Raw genomic sequence first — 23117 nt, 5'->3', positions numbered from 1 at the left:
TTATTCCATCTGGAGAACTGTGCTGGAAGTGAACAAATAGAATTTTTAAGTAACCTTGTGTTTTATTATTAAGATAAGCTGCATTTTCAGTCATTATTGGGCATGGTTCCCTAATTTCCCTTTTATACCTCCATGCAACTTAGTCATTTTTCACCACTTTGATTCCTCATGCCACTTCTACTCATTATTTCCTTTCTTTTCCTAAGCTTATGCTAATTCACAATTCGGTTTTACACATCCACCATGACTGTGTTCATTGCAACTGTATAGGAAAACAGTCACTGTTTCTTTTCATGTTCATGACATTCTTGAATGAGCTGCAGGTTTTCTTTGAGATGAACAGTGCATCAAACTAGATTGTTAGCTCATTTAGAACAAAGTGATGGGGTAAATTTGTGATGAAACTGTTATTAACAATCACTAATGCAGAATATTTTGGGCTACATTATTTTACTCACTAAATTTCATCCTTGCAAGGTGAAATTTTGTCTCATGGCATTTAGACCTGGGTCTTCAGCTTGTTTTGCTCTGGGTGCAGTCCAAAGTGCTTTTGCACTAACTTTTAACAATAATTGGTACCAGTAGATGCACTCAAAGACAGTGAAAACTGAGAGTGCCCTCAGGGCTGAATAACTCCATTTCAAATTATGATCCAATAAGGAACTATGTCCAAAAACATGTCTGTTTTCTGATTCTATCTCTTATTCTGGTGAAAATACTATCTTTTAAAACATTTTGATGTCCTAAATCAGCTTATGCTGCCTAAGATAATGACCATATAAGAAAGAGACCTATAGCAACAAAATAAAAGTCTCTACCATTAAATGACACCAGACATGAACTTCTGCACAGCAGTACACTGAACTAAATATATACACATATATATGTGTATATATGTATACACACACATATACCTCTTCTTCAAGAGTATTATTAATGGGGAGAAATACGGAAGTAGACAAACAGGTTCAGTTACAAAAATAAACCAACATAGGTAGGTTATAGTAAAAGAAGTGACAAAGTCAATGTCCCAGCCCCTCCTCTAGGCACTGATAGCAAATTACTGGTTCAGAATATACACTAGGTAATAGCCACAATACAAGATAATTAAAAACCATTCAGCTTCTTCCCTTGGATTAATTTTCATCAAGCTAAAATGTGACACAGAGAAAGAACTGCTTGAATTTATATAATCACTACGTTTTGAAATACTTTATTAAGCAGAGGCATTCAATCTATTAATTAATGTATTGTTACCAGCAATTGGAAACCACAGTTCTTAATCCAAACAGAGTAAATTACAAATGAAGAAATACTGGATTACCATTTGCATAGACATTTTGATTTTGACTCACAGTATTATTTCCTGAATTCAATGATGTACGGGAAGAAATTAACGTACGAGAATTAAAATGAAGATATTCCATTATAATATAAAACAGATACTCTCTTGGAGAGAGACATTCTTGGTAATGGCCTTGAGCCAATATCTAGCTGTTAGCTTATTTGTAAAAGGCTGCACTTGAAAATCAGGGACAATAACTGAGAATGCATTATTTTATTTAGTGTTATTATTTTGTGTCCCTTCTCCAGCTTTGGATTTGTGCAGAGGATGCTCAATATGTTTACTAAAAAATTCACAGGGTCTGTGCAACTTAAATCCCATTAAAGCTTTCAATGGGACTTCAGTGGTGCATCAGGCAATTACATGTGAGTGACTTTCACCATAAGTAATGCCCCTTTTAAAGCAAGGTTTTCATCTCTAATTAGAAAACATTTTTGTTACTCTCCAAGCAGAAAGCATTTTGGTGTTTCAGTGGTGTACCCTTTTCTCTGTCCAGGACTGCAGTGGCTATGAATCATGGATGATGGATGCCTGCCATTAGTAACAACATACAGATGGATTGTGTAATAATTCTTAATAAATTATTAGGTGTTCACTTAAAGAAATGCATGTAGATTATCATTTGCACAGGACATTTTAATTCTTTCCCCCACCCCACCCCGCACCCCCAGACAAGATTGTGCACTGTGGAAATATAATGAGGGCTGTCTGATTTCTCAGCATCTGCTTTCTGCGTTTCATCTATTCTTAGTGGCTTCCTCTACCTGTTTGTCACGGAGTTCTCTCTAGAGCTCACTCTGTGACAGCGGGAACAAACCCAAGGAGAGAAGGAACAAAGTACCTCCCCTCTCTAACACCACTGTGCGGCGCGGCCCGGCCACGTGCGCTCCGGGAAAGGGGAAGGGAAGGGAGATTGTGAATGGGTCTAGGAGGGAAAAGATGAAAAAAAAAAGTGATCTGAGAACGAACGGCAGTTTAATAAACCCAATGACACTAAACAACAACGAGAGAGTTTCAACAAGGAGAAAAACGAGTCCAAATCTCACCTACGGGCTGCGGGAGACGGGAAGTTCCAACCACGATGTCTCCTCGCAGGGAGCCGAGCAAAACCCCGTCCCCTTCCCGACCTTCCCTCTGGTGCTGCCCCCTCCCCCCCCATGCTCGTTTAAGGCTGTCCACAGAAAAGGAGAAGAAAGAAAAAGCTTGTCTCCTTGACTCCCATGATCCCACATGATGTTCTGATGTGGAATAGCAACAGCAACCAAATTACAAAGCCATCACACTGTTTACTTTTCAGGTAGATCTCTATATTATTTCTTTCTCTCTTGTTTCAAAACCACTGGCAAAAATAAGGAGATAATGTAAGAAACTTGAAGATTCACACAACTCTCTGACTGAGTCAGGTTAACCAATGCTATGCTGTTTTCAAGTCACACCATCCCACCTCTGCACAATTAGCTCACCAAGTGCTGTAAATGTAACAGAGCAGCTAACTAATCCGGAAATTCAAACTAGTAAGGTATTCAGAAATCCAAACCAAGGAATCATACACGCCTGTATATAACATATATAGCAACTGAATTAGCATTATATTAAAAATCTCATGTCAAAAGCAACGTTCAATTTTTTCTTTATGTATTTTTTGGTATAAAGGGCCCAAATTCACACCACAAGACTATAAGAATAAGAACTAAAGAATAACCCGAGAAGCAATTTTAAGTTAGGAGCCCAGTTTCTCTATTGAAGAAATAGGCAGTTGCATATAAATAGAAGGGATGATGACGTTACGTACTTTGCCTATAATTGAAGAGAAGATCATATTCCTGCTATTGTACATCATCCTAGAGTGCTTGAAGTATGTGAAAATTCAGATATATACTCTTGGACTAAGGTCAATTCTAGGGAAATTTATGGAATGCTGGAATAGCAATTAACCACTGCTTATTTTCTTTCAGAACTTGTATCCCAGCAGACTCAGGATATTACGGTTATAATTGCCAGGTTGAATGCTTTTTCCAGCTTGTTGGTGGCCAGAACTAAGGTTCTCTCAATGAGTAAGAACTGCACTTTTAGAAAGAAATTATCTAATAAGCCATATACGTTACAGGACATGAAGAGCACACACTAGGAATCAGTTCTCCTTGCACCTGCCTGTTAACACTCAACAATACAGAGCTAAGAAGTCTGTGTTGATGCCTTCACTTGGTATATTTAATACCAATGTGATGTTAATGTGATGTTCACGAAGGAAATACGCTCACTGAGAAAGAAGGTAGGGAGTGGGATGAGCAGAATCTACCTAAATAATCTACTGATCTCATTTAATAGAGGGAGAGAGAAAGAGAGAGAATTACTCTATTTCAATAAAAAGATATCACTCTATGAAATAAAGAGAGATTGTTGCCATGGCATCAGCAAAATTCATCCTTCACATAATTGCATGAACCTTTCTTGACAGAATTATAAATGTTCAAGGTAAAATATTTTCTATTATGCTTCCTCACAGAATTTTAAATAGACATTCACATTATATTTAGATGAAATCATATAGGTAATTATCTCTTGCAAATATTTTCCAAAGCAAAGCAACAAATATTGTGCTGACATGGAAATGCATGTCCTCAGAAGACACTAGGTAAGTCAAGGCACACAGAAAAAAAAATGCATTCACTTTCAAGCTACTCTCCAACATAGATTTCTCATGCATGAGGAAACTCTCTCAACCTTGACAAAACCTTATTCAACAGACATTCAACAGGCTTAAAGCTGTTCCTGGAATGACTGAACAACTCAGAGTTATGTTCCTGGGGATGTGTTCTTCATATTCCTACTGTTATTATTACTACACGGGCTAAGAAAGTATAATCTTATGTTCCACTCTATTTGTCTTTACAATGCATGCAGTATTCTGTGATAATTTCCCCAAGTGCTCTGAGTCCTTAGCAGAATAACTTTTATTAGGCAGTTCTGAGACCCACAGTCAGATAACTGTATAGGGGCCTGAAGTCAAAAGGCATTGTTGGGTTGTCATTGCACTTCTCCATTTCATGCACAGAGATTTCTCGCTACTCTTTGTCAACACAAGCATTGACTTTATGTGGTGGTATAATACCATTGTTCACCTAATATTATTAGTCCTTGCAGTTATAGTGAATTTAAAGACAGATGCTTTGAAGACAAAGAGGAACCGCCTTTAAAAGGTAGCACTCAAATAACCCACGTTGTTGTACAGTACATGATAAACAACTGTCTGTTATGCTAATTTCTGATTAAGTAATAAATGTGTACATTCAAAAAGATCACTGATATGTTCATGATCCCAATTTCCAGTTGTTGAATAAGGTCTTTAATAGGTGGACTTTTTAGTTGGTTTTTACTGTTTGCTGGTTTTTTTAAATACATATCCATATATATACATATAATAAACTCCTTTGCAAATGAAAGCATAATTACTGAGATTCATCTGACCTTAATTTCTAGCCATTAGACTGTGTTGCACTTTCAGTCACCTTAAGCATTCCATCCACGTAATACACAGCTGCGACTAAGCCACCTTTTAAAGTGTACAGACTGGGCTTCTTTAGGATGCAAAATAACTTCTGTGCCCTTCCGGACAACATATCTGGAAATAATAGCCCAAGAGTATTTTCACAAAAGCCATACATGCAGGTAGTATCACCTCCTAATTCCTAAAGGAAAGTTCCTTCTCCATAAGACCTCTGAACACATCATTTCTCATAGCCAGCACAGGGAGTTCACAGTTGGTTGAATATCCATTATGACCGGAAAGTCTTTTCCAGAGGCAAGACCATTTTAACAAAGTCCCTCAGTCTGACAGTTTAACCTACATTCACTGCTCCTGGATGCATGATGTTGCATTTGGTTATACTGAAGTTAAATTTGGACTTACCGGATGAGGAAGCCAAAACATTCAGAGGATGCTTGTCTATGAGCAGATGAAATGTGAAACTTGACGTTCTCTCTGCAGGATCCGTAGTCTTTTTCTATAAAGATAAGACTTCACCCTCCAGCGCTCTCTACCTCACAGTTTCTACCAGCACAACACTCCTGGAAAATGTTAAGAGGGGAAAAAAAGATTGTGACTTTGTATAGCGATGTCTTTAACCATCCCTTTTGTCAGCTATCTGTCCACAATCCAGTCACTCAGTATCCTCAGTGCTAAAGCCACCCACCCTGCAGGAACTTTGCTGCACAGATCTAGAACACACATTTGCTGTGCTGATCCATCAGTCTCCCTCTTCCTTCAGTACACCAGAGTGAAAACAGATGTGCTTCGCTGTGTTCTAACATGCCATGTGTTGCAGACTGACAAGAAAGATTATAAATAACACAGAGCTTCATTCCCATTCAGTGATTGTAATGAGAATGATATATGGGTTCAAATAAAACCATTCAGACTCCCGTGATAAGACTACTATCTCTTATGAAATTGTATCTAACCAAATTTCATGATATCATTATCTTTCCTGAAATGTAATGGAATATATGGCAATTTAGAGGATCAATCCTCATATATTTTATATATGCTGTGTTTGCTCTAGCAAAGGAAAAGTCCTTTCACTTGATCTTCATTATGACTACACTTTTAGGTATCTCAGCTCACAAATGACAAAATAGATTGCTACACATTTACATGCACATTGATCTGTGTGCAAAAAACACTTGCTTCTTGATTGGCTTATTCCTAAAAGATCAAATGTCTTCTGGTATGAATTGTATTGAGTTGAGAAACATAAACAACATTGAGGAGAGAGAAGAATTAGAAATGCCTGGAGAAAGAAACTCATTTGTTTTTTTTCAGATACTAGTAACATTTTCTAACAATATAACCACTCTGAGTACTTAAAACTTGACAGGACTTTATGGCAAAGGAAATTTTGTTCTCTTTCCTTCTTCTTCCTGAAAGGTTGTTAATTTCAGTAGCCAAAATGCAAAGAAAGACATAACTAAAACATGGACATTTTCTCTGGACTGGTGGATGGGAGATGATCAATTTTTCACCAAACCATAAGCCTGAATGTTTATCATAATGTTTATGCAGCCTTTTGTTTAGCAAAACTATCAAGTCTTTACTGCACATCAGTGTTTGGATGAGATTTCCTCCTTTTGACTCAACTAAATATAAGAAATTAAACAACGTTAACCACACCCTCTGATTTGAGCCCACATTAAGCACTAGGTTTCCAAAAGCATTTCCTTTACATCAAAAATGCCAGAGAATGAAAGTAACTTCTCTGCTCTGGGCTGCTAGAAGGTCCTAAATCACCTCTTCTTTCCAGAAATGAGTAATTCCTGCATGTATCTTGTGTATGCATGAAAGTGCTTCAGGATGAAAACTGCTGTATAAATGTAAGCTGCTATTAATTATGGCACTCAAAGGAACGTTCAGATAGCTTCGTTTTCAAACTGAGCCTATATTAACATTCCTGCGTGTCCTAAATTTCCTTTTCTCTACACCTTTTTATTTGCCATCCTGTCAAAGGAATACAAATTCACTATTCTTACACACCTCCAACCATAGACATGCACTCCCTGCTGGTTCAACTGCAACCATTTACTAATATATGTATTATATCTGGAGATCAGCTGAGGCTATTGGGAGGCAAAGACAAGGAAAAAAATCATACATAAAAATACAAATATATATTAAAAGGGAGATTAAGAATGAAGCTTCTGTATATAGATTCTTCAGATTTCCAATTGATTACATAAAAAGTGGCAAGTAAGAGAGGTAAAAGATTATATGGATTATAACCAGATCTATCATTTGAGAACACCTTCAAAGCACTTCATTAAATAATCAAAGCTTACATGACATAAATGTACTAAGGGTTTAAAAGGTATTTTCCATCCATCACCAGGATAATTACCTGGTAAACAAACACTCAGTAACAAATAGATAATAATGAAAATGAGTAGTCAGTCTTCAAAAAAGATTAGGGCAATAATTCATCAGCAAAACTGAGCTAGACAAGGCAGCAGCCCTAGCACCTCTAGTTCTGCAGTAAGCGCCATGGGACTTTTGCTGTAATGAAGTATTAGGCTTTTCTAATGCAGGTGAGTACAGAACTGATTTGTTTCCATGATCCACAGCAAAGATGTGATTTTGACTACTAGACATTTTGTTATGATAAAATAGCAGCAATTTCAACATCTGGTGGTTTGTAATTCTCTTCAGAATTGAGTTTTCCCTTTGTATGCAATCCTTATTAGTTAGCAAAATTACCTTACCTACACATACTTAGTATGGGGCTGTCCTCTAAAGGCAATGAGGCAAGAAAGACCTTTATTACCTTCCTTATTTTACATTCCTTTTCAGGAAAGCAGTGCAGGCAGCTGCAAGGTTTTCTTTGTGGTACTTAGCCAAACACAAGAACAAACAGAAAATCATTTCAGATCTCTTACCAGCTCCACCGAATCTCATTGTCTTGTTTGCTGTGGCTGCTTAACTGTTTTTTTCTTCTATTTTTCATCTGCTGTCTTCCATGTTATACTTTGTTTTGGACTGTTGGCTATTTCATTGTAGGAAACTTAGAACTGAAGATCTTAAACTGAATGCTGGCAGTGCCATGCAGAACAAGCTTCTAGACCAAACCCTACTCAGCCATTACATCTACTGTCATATCCTCACAAGCCAAGTCTGCCCAAGTCCCATTGCAGCCCCAACAGTGCGTATCTGCTCTTTAAGCAAGCAGCATTAAAAACTGTGTGTCACAGAGGAAAAGGATTTAAAAAACCCATTACCCGTGTGTTACTAAATGACTAATCCCAGTGTTGTTTTAATTTTTCATTTGAAGAAAATGAAGAAAAAGCTACCAGTTTTTCACCTTAAAATTCACTTATTTCAAACTAATACAAGATGCAAAGTCAAGATTGTTGACTCAATTATTTCTTAATTGGATGAAAAGCTGTGGACTACCCCAAGTAAAAACCAACATCCAGAAAATTCCTTCCCTGGACACTTATAATAAATTATTCCTCTTCAACTTTCTATGTGGGAAAAGAATAAAATTAACACCACTGTCTACTGTCACTCATCCAGAACTACTTACAGGCACAATCCATTTTGAAACCCATGCTAGAGCAACTTTTAATTCACTGGATAACAGTCTAATGTTTTACAGCCAGAGCATGCATTTCATTTCTTCCCTTTTGGCTATTATTGATGAAGCAGGAAAATCACCTCGTTATCTTGTGTAAATCTAATCTCGCACAAAATTACAATTCAGAAATCTTCAATATTCCCCAGATATAAAGCTTCTGCAATTCAGGGCAATGTCCCTCTTAACAGCTAGAGAACACAGTGTTCTCATTTAACCTAAATACCACGGATGATTCAGATTTAATTCTGATTAGAGCTGTGGATTTCAAGTTGCAGATAAAGACTCAAAGATGGATGTTAAAATTGAGAGTTTTGCCATGTGTACAGTTTGGGAGGGCACAGCTGTGTTACATAACTTAGCAAAAGTCTGGCAGTGAGTGATGAACACCGATAATCCAGAAAAAGTCCCATGACAACATTTTTTCTCCTCTAATTGTTAAGCAAGTCTTACCTAAACATGAACTATACTACATGTAGACACTCGAATCAGTGACTTCTTGTTGTTTTACCAGTAACTCCTGCATAAAAGGGTATAAATTCCATCACTCTGTCATTACCAGCTTTAATTTTAGAGGATTAGTTTGTTTTCTCTTCTTAGAGCTCTCAGATTTTATGGTGCTTTAATGAATATCTAAAAGGGATTCAGACTCAGTAAGCCTCTGACAGATGTTGTTTAATATCATCATCATTCTTGTTCTTTTCAGAGCCTACACCACGGAGATTATATTTTGTGGCTTGGTATGTGATCTTTATAAGTATTTAACTATTTCACTAGTTTATCATATGAAGATGTTATGTTAATGGCTGCTACACCTGCTTAATTGTTGCTGATTCTTTTTTCTTTCCCTTGCATTTCCCAAGCATAATATCCTGTAAGTCACCTGTCTTTACTTCTCAATGACATAACAAGACTGCCAAACAGTGACATATTGTAGATGAAATGGTGTCAGCCAGTAGCTGTTAATGCTGTATATATTTGGATGACATGACGCCCTTCCTTTGGATCTATCAATTATCTTCACCTCTTCCTGTACACCAATTTATTGTTGCAGAAATTACCTTCTCCTTTTCCTTTACACTAGTTTATTGTTGCAGAAATAGGACTAATTTCATTTTCTGGTAGCACAAGCACGATCTTCAGTTCTGTACATCAGGGAAAGAATGACAAACACAGGATAAAAAGCCCAGGATACCAAGATGGCAGAAGGACACATAAGTAGATAATTTTTTTATGTACCAGAACCATAGATGTTATTTTTTCCCCATAGGAGGAAAAAAAAAAGAAAAGCAGCAACAACAAAAAAAAACATACATATCACCACCAAAACAAAAACAACACCAGCAATCCAGTGATTATGAGATGGCTTTAGGAAAACGCAAATATCTATCCTTCTCTTCCTTCCTGGGAGAGCAACCAAGCACTGTGGGCACACTTAGAATAATTCATGTAAATCACATAGCCCTCAAATACAACAGAAAAACTACCCTTGAGCTTCAGCTAAACAGCACCCTTCAGATATTAGCAACAGCTGTCTATGTGTTGACTTTATTGACTCCTGCAACAGTACTGTGGAGTATTTCCTGGCAAGTCATTTGTAGCTAGCAAAATAAGGTCACCCATTAGAAAAAATGTTCTGTAATGCTATGACCTCAAGTACTCCATGTAGCCTGCCAGTCTCCAAAGATCCCTCATTAACTGCCTGCTACAACTTCCTTTCTGGAAGTACCTCCCTACAAGCTCAGGCTTCTCATAGATTTTCTTCTCAAGAGCTCATTGCCTTTTTCATTCCTTCTGAATTATGAAAAAAAATAATAATAATCCTGAATGACATTTAAAAGATGCTTTCTAAAAAAAATATATATATATATATTCTGCTCTTGCTTATTCACCTTAACAAAGTTAAAAGACTCATAAATGTTTGATTACGGATAAACACAGCTTTTCCTGCATATTATGGGTTTTTTACTAGTTTACTGGGGCGCTGAGGCTGAGGGAAAGCTTAGTTATATATTTAGGCTCAGTGCTAACTCCCTAGCCTGCTTCTGCAATAACTGCAGCTGATTCAAAGCCATCCCTTACAAGGTTCAACAAGATGACAATTTCCATCCCTGAATCCAATCAGGTTTTCTCATTAATCAAACTGCTTGAGATCTCCTGCTCCCTAATCATGTATATGAACACTGCTAGTTCCAGCTGCTTCTCTTTCAGGTGTGAACTGAAAATATCATACTTAACAGTATGTTTTTACATGGCTTAAATACTATTTCATGGAGAGACAGAATCATTTTCTTATTTCTTTCTCTTCTCCATGTTATATGAAGAAGTCATATAGACACATCTTTAATCATCTCAGTCAGCAGCACTTTTGTTTTTCTACTTAAGGGCTATCTGCCTCCTATCTCCATATTTTTCTGTCATTCTTTATTTTCTTCCTCCTCCCCCCATTTCTTCAACTATAACAAGGGAAGAGAAGGTACAAGCTCAGTATATGGCTATGTCTGTGTTTACATAGTGAACAAGACAAAGCAGAGCAAAACTGTTACTGGAGAACTAACATCCAAACTATGCAAATGTCAGGAGCTCTAATTTGGAGTAACTACAGTGAGGATCCATTAATGACGAGAGTACATTATCTGCAGTTTTTAAATGCATCTGCTGCTTCGCTTTCATTGGAAAGGAAACAGGTCTGCATGTTCAGAGACTACCTCCTGATACAAAATACAGCTTAAAAGAAGACATTACTGGAAAATTTCCTTTAAAAACAGACTCCTGAGCCAAGTTGTTCACATAGACATACTCTAACTCACTGAAACCCAAGTAATTCAGGTCTGAAAGTTACAATGTTCTTATGGTCAGCTTCATCAAAAACCACAATTAAAGGGCTCTGAACCTTAGTTGTCGAATAATTGGCATAGAGTTTTTATCCAAGTGGCAAGAAACCCAAATACACTTATCACCTCAACATGAGCAACCTGTCACTGTATATAGCCATACAGATCACATCATCAGTGGCTAATGCAGCAAGAAAAACGAAAGTATACCTGACCACTTCCATAGAAGCTGAACTAAATTCAAGATTTAGAGAGCCAAAAATGCATACTGGGAGACATACCAGTCAGCTAGGAAGAAAATCAGAAAGCTTACATTTCGTTCCCTCAACTGTTCATATATTTTAAATTGCCCAATTACTGACTAAAGAAAACAGAAACCATATCGTGAGCAACCTTCAGACCCAGGTAAAGTTTCCTGTCTAATAGAAAGTAGTAAAGCCTATGCCAGACTTGAAGCATTCTTGCACCAGAAGGATACCTACGCATGCCACTGAGGGGCTTAAGGCAAAATTTAGGCACCTTCAAAGCTTGTGTTTGGCCTGCAGTGGAGCAAGGAATGCGTTCCAGACCATCTACCTCCCTTTTCAATTTCTCCAAACATGTTAATATTTAAAACCCTCAGAAATGCTGCACTTCAGAAAGTAGATATTTCTAGGGTGACAAGGCTACTAGAATATGAGCTATGCAGACTGTTTCCTAGACCTGGCAACTACATTCAACCTATGTCTTACAGATGGAAAAAAAGACGTGTGGTTGGCTTCTACCAACTGAGGCACTTACTCTGATTAGGAATAGTACTGACAGCGATGAAACATCATCCTTTACACTTTTTGCTTCCCCCTCTCATTTTCCTAGTTACATGGAGAAGCAATCAGCTTCTCAAATTCTTTGCTTTCAGTTTTATTCAAAGCTAAAAGGCCCTGTGACCAAAGAGATGCTTATAATGTCTGTCTCATTCCGAGTCCTGAGAGTGAACATAAATTGCAGAGAAGCTAGCAAACGAGACATCCCAAGTTTAGCTTCAATTTTAAGTAACAGACTCTTTCAATAAGAGAGTTTATTAATTACCGTGGGATCCTTAAAACACGAGTTAGTAGAATTTTTATGATTGTTCTTTTTAATGGCAAATGTTTTTCTTCAGGGTACAATGTTGGACACATCACAATTTCATACAACGCAAATACGAATTTGAGAGGAATTCATTTCCACAAGTATTTGAGAAGGATTGTTTGCACCCAGGGAACGTGTCTGCTTGGTGGTTTAAAAGGTCTTTTAATCTGCATCTGATTTTGTCCTAAATCTTAAAGCAGCCTTTTCACAAAAAGCAGTATGATGCATGTCATTCACAACACGTTGCCCTGGCTCAGGCTTTGAGCTAGCTGCAGATAGTAATGGAATATGCTCTCATGCACTGTGCTATTTCAGAATTAAACTTGGTGAGAGGCTGAAAGCACTTATACATGTGATTCTCCATGGTCTGTGCCACTGTCCCTCCTCTAAAACAATTGAAATCTCTGAAATATCACTGCCTTCCCTGTCTTCATGCTCTCCCCTGGACACTCAGTGCTGGCTATTAGAGACAAGATACTATACTAGCTGAATCTGACAATGATTGTTATGCTTTTTGTGTTTTTCTGAACTTTCACTAGATCATAACTACCTCACTTTATCATGGTCATCCTTAAATTATACCTTTGATTGAACTCAGTAAAAAAAAAGCCAAAGCCTGATATTCATCCTGCCATAAGCAATGCAATTCATCTTGGTGCTTTAAGTAAAAGCTGCAGCAGGTTTTAATGCAGAAAACAGAAAATTGAAGAATCTGAAGTATTTTCTCCTTCTCCAAGGTTATGTTCTAGATCAGACTGAGGTTTTTATAGCGCAATAACTTTCTATTTCTACGTACCCAAGAGGAACAGAGGAAACCTAGCACTAGTCATACGACCAGTGACTACCCATGTAACATTCCTGAGAGATGGGCAGAGAGATCAGCAAAAAGCCTCTGTGTCAGCTGAACTACAGTAAGACACTTGCAGGCAAAAAAAACCTGTGGGAATACATCTTCTAAGAAGAAAATACGTTTAATAAAACCTTTTCCCTAGGTCTACATTCACAAATTATATTCCTATCAGAGACTTGTAACTACTGATTCAAAGCCAAAACAAAGATGCTAGGTAGCATTTCACTGTAGAGCTCTAATTAGTCACATCATTTTCCTCAAAATGTTAGAAAATTGCCTAGTGAGTAGTGTGAACACTGTATTCCAGCAGGAACAATTCCAGCCTAAGATGAATACATAAGTTAGGCTTTCAGTCACTGAAACTATGATATGCTTACAACCACAGAATCATAGAATGGCCTGGGTTGAAAAGGACCACAAAGACCATCCAGTTTCAACCCCCCCTGCTGTGTGCAGGGTTGCCAACCACCAGACCAGGCTGCCAAGAGCCACATCCAGCCTGGCCTTCAACGCCTCCAGGGATGGGGCATCCACAGCCTCCTTGGGCAACCTGTTTTGGTGTGTCACCACCCTCTGAAAAACTTCCTCCTAACATCCAACCTAAACCTCCCCTGTCTCAATTTAAAACCATTTTCCCTTGTTCTATCACTATCCACCCTCATAAACAGCCATTGCCCCTCCTGTTTCCCTTTCTGCGTCCCTGACACAGAACCATTGATCACAATCCTTTGGCTGCATCCAGCTAACCAATTCCTAATCCACCAAACAGCCCATCCTTCAAATCCACAACACTGAAATATCATTTCAGAGTCTTTCAGAGAGCATGTGGAAGTACAATTTGGTGTACATTGTTTTGTTTTGGAGTGGCTATTTTGTATTTCCTCCCAGTAAGAGGGAAAGATTCACATCAAGTAGTCAGTGTTTAAATTACATTATCTACCTGTTTTGGGCTTTTTTCTTTCCTTTTTTTCTCCATTAATGATTTTAATGGCATATGCCATTGATTCAAGGCTCATCAGAAGACAACACATTAGAGACAGGTTTCTAAACTCGGCTGAACAGAACAAATCCAGTCATACAATCACCCTTCTCCAAAGCAAAACATTCTCATCCAAGAAGTCATCAGCCTTTGTTCATCGGTCTTTACCAAAAATCTCTTCTTAATCCAGCCCTCAGAATGACCAGTTGGTGGAAACTACAATAACTCCAATGGTGTACATAAAATAGCAGCCAGTGTTCAGGGCAAGTCCTAATGAAGTTAATGGCAGAATTCCCACTGATCTCAATGCGACCTGAGGTAGAATGTGACAGCTGCATATAAACGAGGGCTGTCTGGTAACAGCCTTTCAGCTCATTGTATTCCCTTGGAAACACATAGGGCCTTTCATACATCCTTTTGTCCACTCCAGCTCCATAAAGGAGATTTACAATCACCTTGAGACTAATGCTGAGCAATACAGATGAAACTGATGAATTTTCAGTTTGCTGAAATAGATGAAATTTTTAGTTCTTTTCTGTTTAAGTAAAAATGAATGTTGTCTCAGCCCTCAGATGGACTTCTTAGACTACCAAATTCTTACAGTGAGCAAAAAAAGTCTGTGTGATTTATGATGCTTTGCATGGCAGTTTAAAAAACAACATTTTGTTCATCAAACATCAAAAAAGTAATTTTGATTTTAATACCTTGTCCAAGCGTTTTCTGTTTTGTCATTTAATAGAAGATATCACTTGACATGAGCTAGCTGAAACCATGCTTACAGAAGTAGTATAAACTTCTTCTCCACAAGGATATTTCTCCTGTGTTGAAATTTTGACCCTCAGATGATATGAGGCTTGTAGGATGGGACGTAGAGGCATAGAAGGATGAGAATTTCCTCCTTTTCCTTTGATTTCTCTGCTAGCAAACTATTTTAGCAGTGCTGTACTCAGTCACACTACTCTGCAGGGCTACCTAATCATGGCTACAAAACATGCATTTCACCTCATTGTCCTACTGTATCTTTGCCTTTATAGTTCATATCACAGGTGTTCATTCAGCATGAATAAGGTCAGGATCTTCTAGTTCTCTTTGAAGAGAGTATCAAAAAATCTAACCTGTTTTTTCTTGATTTAATTACTTTATGAGGAAAGCTCTCACACCAGCTCTGTTACTGTTGTTTTGTTTCAGTTGCTACTTGAGGCCATAGTATGGCCTGCATCAGATATGCCTCTAGGCTGTTTTGGCCTGCCGAGATCCTTTTTTTTTTTTGACACTCTGAGAACTACTGATGAGTTTTCATACCCCTGCAGCAATGCAACCTGTCTTCTTGGCAGCTAAAAATGACACTGCACTGGTTGGACTGCTCTCCAGCATGGTTCATATATTCTTTTCTTGGCGTATAAATTCCAGCAGGTGTAATCATGCCCTAAGAGGCTAGCACGGTAGCAGCCTGTACTACAGTAATTGCTTAAAGGAGATGCTCTTTTAGAAGAAATGATGCCTGCATTGTCATGCTGGCTGCTGATCATTGCCTGGCACCTCTGCCCCAAGGCAGGAGTCCAAACAACTTGTGAGAAGGCACTTTGCCATTGCAGCAGATGGACATGAGCATAAGCAGCTTAGGGACTATGCCTGCACATCAAGCATAGGCATTGAGGGCATGATTCCTAGCCAAGAATACTGCAACTGCTGTTTATCTTCTGCTTATGAACCAAGAGTTGTTTATCTTCTGCTTACCAACCAAGAGTTCAGGGAATGTGTCATTGCTAATTAAGACCTGGGCTGGCCTCATGTTCAAGAGCATAAAACATGACTGTGCAAAACAAGTGCCTGACTGGCTTGAGTCAGGCAGCAAGTCCTAATAGGGGACAGGGGAGTTATCAAGATAAAAGCTGCACTGGAGCTGACCAAAATTGTCTGTGCTGGAAGCAATACCCCCAAAACGCTGCCATGTCATCAGAATCAGGAAAAGGAGTAAAGCAAGAGTGAACAGCAATATGAATGCTAAAATGTAGGTGTACTTATTTTTGCTCAAATGAACAAGTAAAACCTGGGCACACACAGGTAGGTAAGGGGTAAAAAAACATAGATCCAGTTTAAGAAAAAAATCCTGACTGTAAATTGCACAAATACGTGGAACAGTCTCTGAAAGGAAGGTCAAAAGCATTTCTGTTTATCAGTACTTGAAAAAAAATAAATCCTCTAAATAAGAAGACTAAATTGCACTCGCTGGTAGAAAACCCAAACAACCTAAAGGAACTTTTCCTCTCTCTGTTCCAAGGGTCAGGTAAGACGTTGACTGAGGTGCAGTGGGAAATGTTTCTGACAGACTCATCTAGAATTAAGTGCTTCAGAGGCTGTGTCCTTGTAGAGAGATGTGATGCTGAAGATCAGACAGTGTATTATCTACACTATGCTTCTGCCAGTCGAAGCTAACCACAATATCAGACAGCAAGACCAAGGGCATGCTGAAAACACATTGGAGACATTAGAACTGGATTTTCATCTTGTTATCTGAGAAGCCAAATATTTGTTTAATATCACAAAATCTTGCATGCCCCTTTACCTTTGTATTAGAAACAGTTAAAAAGAGGGTAAGGAAGGAAATTATAAATAGATAGGAAAAAAAAAAAAAAGCAAATGAATGAAAACCACTAATTCGAAACTCAGAGTGTTTCACTGCATGATGTTATAGTGAATACTTGAAACACAGAACCCTAGTTCTTGCCAGAGAAGCAAAAACTTGCCAGAGAAGCAAAAAAACAGGGAGAAAAACTGAAGGATGAGCACAGCTCACGCAAGTTCCCCTGTAGGTTCCTTTCTCTTATAATGGAGGGCACTGAAAGAAGCACACTGAGAAAGGAAGCCAGACATTTCTGAGTATTCACATGCAACGTAGGAAGCATACAACTTGCAGAAACTTTGATGTCTGAATGCAAAGGGTTGGAAAGCTGCTTGAATAATAAAATATATGTGTGTGAAATATGCTGCTTGTTCTCCAGCTCTATCTAAGAAGACAGACAGTACTTACTTGTCCTCACCAAAAAGTCTTTCCACAGTTCTGTTTTCAAAACCACTGTTTTCCTCACAGCTCCTTTCCTTATCACTACATTTCTTTCTACATTGACATCTGAATTTATATTCAATATATTGAATTTTTATTTCTCTGTGAGACCAACAGACATAAGAAAAATTTATCAAAAACTGTTTTCAATAGTTAGAAACATTAGATAGAAAATATTAGATAAATAGAAATCTTGCAAAGCCATCACATCCTCAAGTTGTCTCATGTGATAAGGTATGTATTTTAAACTACAAAGTAAATTAGGAGACATTTATAGTCCTGCCCTTCACTGTCTGTTACTGCGTACTTTCTCCTACCATGAATGTTTTTAAGTCTAACTCAAAGATGTGAAGCTTGAATTTGCTCATTGAAATAACTTCTTACACAGCACTCTTCAAGTCACTTAATTTTCATCTGAATATCCTGTACGCCAGTTGGACTAGTGTCACTCATCTTCAACTCTGCTCCTCTGCTTAGTTACAGAACATAGGTCAGCTCACAGGTTGAAGGTGATACCTTATCCTTGTCCTCTCCATAGCTGTATCTAATATGTGTAGGGTTGGTTTTGCAAAGATGTTAAGAAAGATCACAAATCACAAGATGATGTGATGACAAGGATGTGGTGTAAGAAATTTTCTGGAGGAGGGCAGCATTTGAAGAGCACCAGGTAAAACAAGAGCCTGAAGCAAGGAGCCAGTAATGTAACAGCATCCAGAACTACACTGCATACAGAAAATGAAATGCGTATACCAAAATAGTACTTTTTTCTGTTCTATCATTAGCTTCTCCCTCTCCACCTGTCACACACCACCCTCCACAGTATCTAAGTCAAGGCTAGCAAGGAGAGGAAGCACCTGAAAAATCAAGCACTCCACAGTCATACCAACTCTCTGAAAGGCCCTCACTTGCATAACATACCACAACTGCACAAGCTGTGCACAAGGAGGGAGAGTGACCAAAAAAGGTTAAAATGTATACTAAGGCTAGACACTAGCATTCTGGCTCTTCCCAAAGTTATTTGGTCCTTTTTCTAGTCTCCAGCTTCTTGTTTTCTTGAAAAAAGGTTCCTGTGTCTACTCATACATTTACTGTCTGACACTGGCTCTAGTTATTCATCTTAAGCTCCAGGAAAGCAGGTGTTGCACACCAGCTCTCATCTAGGACTCTCGTTGCCTAACTGGAAATCAAGAGAGCTAAACTCCTGCAATAAGGAAGGTTTGTATCCCCCTGCCCCCCTTTCTCACAGTCCTCATGTAACTGCTAGCACAATGAGAGAGCATGCTGGAAGAATAAAAACAACGACAAACAAAGGTCAAGTAATCAGATGGACTTTCCTTGGGCCTCCTCACCCTCCTGATATATATTTCAAGAACTTATTCTGTGCTATGAAGGAAAGTGGGGGAGGAGGTGCTATTTAAAAGCAGCTGTTATAGGAAACATTAAGCACAAGGATGTTTGAAATGTGACCCTGACCTACTCTGTGCTTCACATTTTGCAGGAGAATGTTTTTATCTACTGCAGATCCACAGATTTTAGCCCTTTCCCGAAAGAAAGTGCCTGTGACCCATCTTTGAAATAGCTAAGCAGGAACTACTCCTTTTCTTTTTAAAACGCAGTTGAAAGGGGAGATGATGAAACGGCACTGAATAAAATATGAATTCTTAGAGCAGAACTCGAGCTATCCATCTATCATGTCCTGCCCTACCCATGAAGCTATGTTCATGCTCCTATTATCTTACTGGCCCAGTCAATTCTGAATTCTTTTCAACATAACGATCCAGATTCACCACAGTGCCTGGAGAGCACTGCCCAGACATATATGCAATTGGCCACCAGAACCAGGCAAGAAAATGGGACGTGTGGGTCTGAACTCTGTGAAGCAAGAAAGGAAGATGCATCTTAATCTTCTGGAATTACAGGATAATACACATAAGGGAAACAGCAGGGTGAGGGGATCTTCCTTCCAAAAGGAAACAACATCTTCTGCATTTTGTGGTACCTTTCCAGCTTGCAAGCCATTTATCTAGATGGACTGTCTTTTGAGACTTAATCACAGGATTATGTAATTGCTGATTCTTGAATGTGAAGCCCATCAGATTCAGGTTCTGAATTATTACTTGAGCTTGGTGTCAATACAAGGCAGAGTAATGTGAACTCTAGCAGAAGAGGGAAAAGAAACATACAGAAGGATCGTCATTTGCAGCTGAACTCTGAAAGCAAACAGCAGTCAAAGGGCCAGCATTCAGATCCTGACACAGGAAAGGAAAAGGCAGAATTGAAAAAGGCAAAACATATAATAAAAATGTCATGAGCACAAAACCCTTTTAGGTTTCCTATTAAGTAAGCGTGGTCCAGCAAAGCAAGGATAATCTTAAATACTGATTCACTACTTAACATGTTAAGTAAATTCTTGCTTCAGAATTCTACTGGGAATAGTTGTCATTAGGCACTGTCACCTACTGTAGATAGTTATGAAGGATCTTAATAGAGAAAGAGGATATTACACTTTTCATTTAATAATATCTGCTGTCTCATGGTCTAGATAAGAACTTCCCATGATAAATGTATTTAATTGGAAAGGAAAGACTGCTACTTGCTACGGATTTTTGGCTGATTTTTTTTCTGCTATATACTCCATATGGGCTGGAAGTATTTGCTACCGGAGAGGAAAAACATGACCCAAAACAACAGCTCATATAATTTTATGTCCTATCATTGGTAGTAGTTAGTATGAGTTATTTCAAGCAAAATAAAATTCCTCGTGCCTTTTCTATTTAGAAATTTGGAATAGCGGTCTCAATAAGAAACTTCTGCCTTAAGCTCAATATGAGCGTGCCCTGAAACATCGTGATTTATAGTCATTTAAATATTGTATCGCATTAGTATTTATAAGTTCTACCTTTAATTATTGTGGTTTGGTAACACTGGGATATTTTCAACTCATTTCTGGGCAATATTTCACTCTAGTATTACTTCCTCCAAGCATGAGTTAAACTGCTTGAGAAACAGACCGCTTTCCTTTTGTTACTACGAAATGTTGTTAGCTTGCTGTTTAACAGCTCTCTTTCTTTTTAGTCTAAATTCCTAAAGTCAGATGCAGATCCCTCACACTGCCTTCCTTTCCAACAACTAAAGCAACACCCTTCATTAAAAGTGCATTAGGTGCTAAATGAATCTACAAAACTACACTCGCAGATCCATATGTTGCCTGTACGGGGAATAATATGTATAAAGTTCACAGCTGACGATCTGTTATTGAAATGGAACACTGATGTAAATAGGAAGTATCTGCTTGCATCAGCAAGACTACCATCATAAACTTCACAGAGTATCTCCTGCTGTTAATAGTATTTCACAGGAATCACTATAGACAGCACAGAAAACATATCAACTAGAGAAACACATAGCAAGGGATGCTCCTTTCTCTTAAGCCAATTTAATGCAAACTTAGGACATTACTTCAAAGAGTTCAACAGCTGAATTCAATTCCAGAACCTCAAAATATGAGGATCGAGTACAAATCTAACTCAGATTACTCAGTTGTTGTTTTTTTCAACAGAAAAAGAAAAAACTACTCTGCGAATCCAACACTGGAATCTAGTATTAAGTCTATAAGTGTATGGGAACTGTTGAATCGCAGCCTGAACCACTGATTGAGCACCTGGGGAAAGAATCTGGTCAGCCCTGGGAGCACAGGTGAAGGCAATTTTGCCCTGTGACCAGAAAAGGTGGAGCCTGGCCCCAACTCTTAGACCTCACTGAAGGGCTGACTGCCACTGAGGAAGGATTTTGTCCTTAGATTCTTCCTTGGTGAAGCTCTACCCCATCAACTGAGAATCTTCAGATATGGGTGAGACATTTATTTTCTTCCCTTCCTTTATAGCACCTCTCTATTGTGCCAGTCCTGCTTTCATCACACCTTGTTGTAATGCCTCTCCCACTGTATTGATCTGTTAAACTGGAAAAGAAAAGTCAGCACTTACCCATGTAATTCCTACAGCAGGGATTCACTTGAGAACCTACCCTCAATGTCTCCATTAAGTGCTGCCTGAGGGCAGGCAGAGGTCAAGTTATCCTACAGAATAGGACATCATAACAATCATGTTTTTGTCCACAGAGATCACACCATTGCCAGAGAAAGGAAGAAAACTTATCTCTCTAATTGCAGGTTGTCAGAACCAAGTGATTTTTAGTGGTCAGTATAATTGGGAACAGCACTACCAAAGTGATCCGACTTCTAAAAACATGAATTATTATCCCCTTTTCTTTCTGACTTTGAAAACACTTTATCATATTAATAGGGCATAGCTTTTCAGAAGCACAAAGTACACATTTGTCCAGAGTATTTCTAGATTAGATTTCAGGACAGTCATGAATCTGCATTAGGAAATAACTAGGCAAGCAGCTACAGTATGATTCCATGGAATGCTCCAGAGTAATTAGCAGATTGAACACCAATGTTATTTTTCCAGAAGGCTAACATCTAACCTAATAAAACCCAATTCAACTGTACCAATTCAACTGGAGGAAAGGATAGCACAGGTGGGGTCCACTTAGAAGATTTATGGAGGGTATTTCTTCATTAGGATTTCCAGAAATATGGATTTCACACACTGAAGTCACTGAGCTCTTAGAAAAGCCACCTATGGCAAAATTTTAATGACAGCATGAATAACGCTGTGGGTGAAGATGCAAGTAATGTGCTTACCTTTCTACAGTCTCAGGTACGCAGGGGTGATCTCCAGCAAAATGAGCTCACCTCCACTGCCAGCCCTTATATGAGGTCTGGGAAGGGGGTGGATCCAGACACTCAGGTGCACTGAATGCAGCTGAGCTCCCCTGCTGTTGGCCCTGCCTTCCCACCAGGTGCTCCATCACTGGCTCCAGGCCGTGACTCAGCAATTCTGCTACACATGTGCATGCACTGCTTGCCAGCTGGGAGAAAGAAAGGCCATTCTATCTTCTTTTTACAGCTCCGCCTGGATAGTCTGACAAAATCTCAGCAGCAAAACCCCACTCCCCTCTTGCAAGGTAAGAGGGCTACAAAGGGCAATGGTGTTAAGCACCCATAGTTGTATTGCTTTCCATTGCCTTGCAGGGCAGTAAAGGTCTGACTCAGTGCTCCGGGTGGAGTTGCCTCTTGGGGACTCCGCCTTTCAGTTTTGCTTTTTCCTTGCATCTACAGTGCCTTAATTTCTCAAGAACGTTTCCCATCAGCCGAGAATTTTAGGAAACATTAACCAGTAACACTTAATTTTGGATCACACACCCGCTTACTCGAGCAATGATTTTTTTTCCCCCCTTTCTCTTTGTTTTTGTAGATGAGATTATGAGATTTCTATCTGCTCCAAGTCTCTTTACAACCTATTGCTGTGGACAGTCTCGTCCTTCACGCAGCCCAAGCCTTTCAGAAAGGGCTGGCAGCCTTAGGGCAGCGCCTCAGCCCAACGGCCGCGTGCTGCTAGCGCCCCCTGCCGGCAGACTCGTGCTGCGCAACGGAGAGCAGCGCTCGCAGCCTTCGGAAATATCCCCCAAAAGGGGTATTTTCTACCTAAAAAAATAATACGATGCAATTGAGATTTAAAGGTTTGAGTTCTCTCAAGACTTCTTTCGCCTATACGAAGAACAAATTTTCCCAACGTGTTTAATGTCAGTACTTGCAGTACAGCAGGAGGGGAATAAAAACAACAACTTGTGTAATGCCCAAAAAATGACATCTGTGAGGGGGAAAAAACCACAACCAAACTGTGCTAAAAAGGATGAAAAGAACATCTAGTACAATTTATCTTCACAAATGCCCTTAATAGAGTACAT

The 23117-nt window shown here is 38.8% G+C and overlaps 1 long non-coding RNA gene across 1 annotated transcript; it reads left to right on the top strand.

Moving 5' to 3' along the window:
* Positions 1–21069: 21069 nt before the first annotated feature.
* Positions 21070–22866, top strand: LOC140253551 (uncharacterized). Its single transcript, XR_011903889.1, has 3 exons — positions 21070–21153; positions 22277–22334; positions 22625–22866. It is a non-coding gene; the product is annotated as an uncharacterized lncRNA (long non-coding RNA).
* Positions 22867–23117: the final 251 nt, after the last annotated feature.

The sequence above is a fragment of the Excalfactoria chinensis genome, chromosome 5, assembly GCF_039878825.1.
Source record: "Excalfactoria chinensis isolate bCotChi1 chromosome 5, bCotChi1.hap2, whole genome shotgun sequence".
Classification (NCBI taxonomy): domain Eukaryota; kingdom Metazoa; phylum Chordata; class Aves; order Galliformes; family Phasianidae; genus Excalfactoria; species Excalfactoria chinensis.
This window is presented reverse-complemented; position numbering and strand designations above follow the sequence as displayed.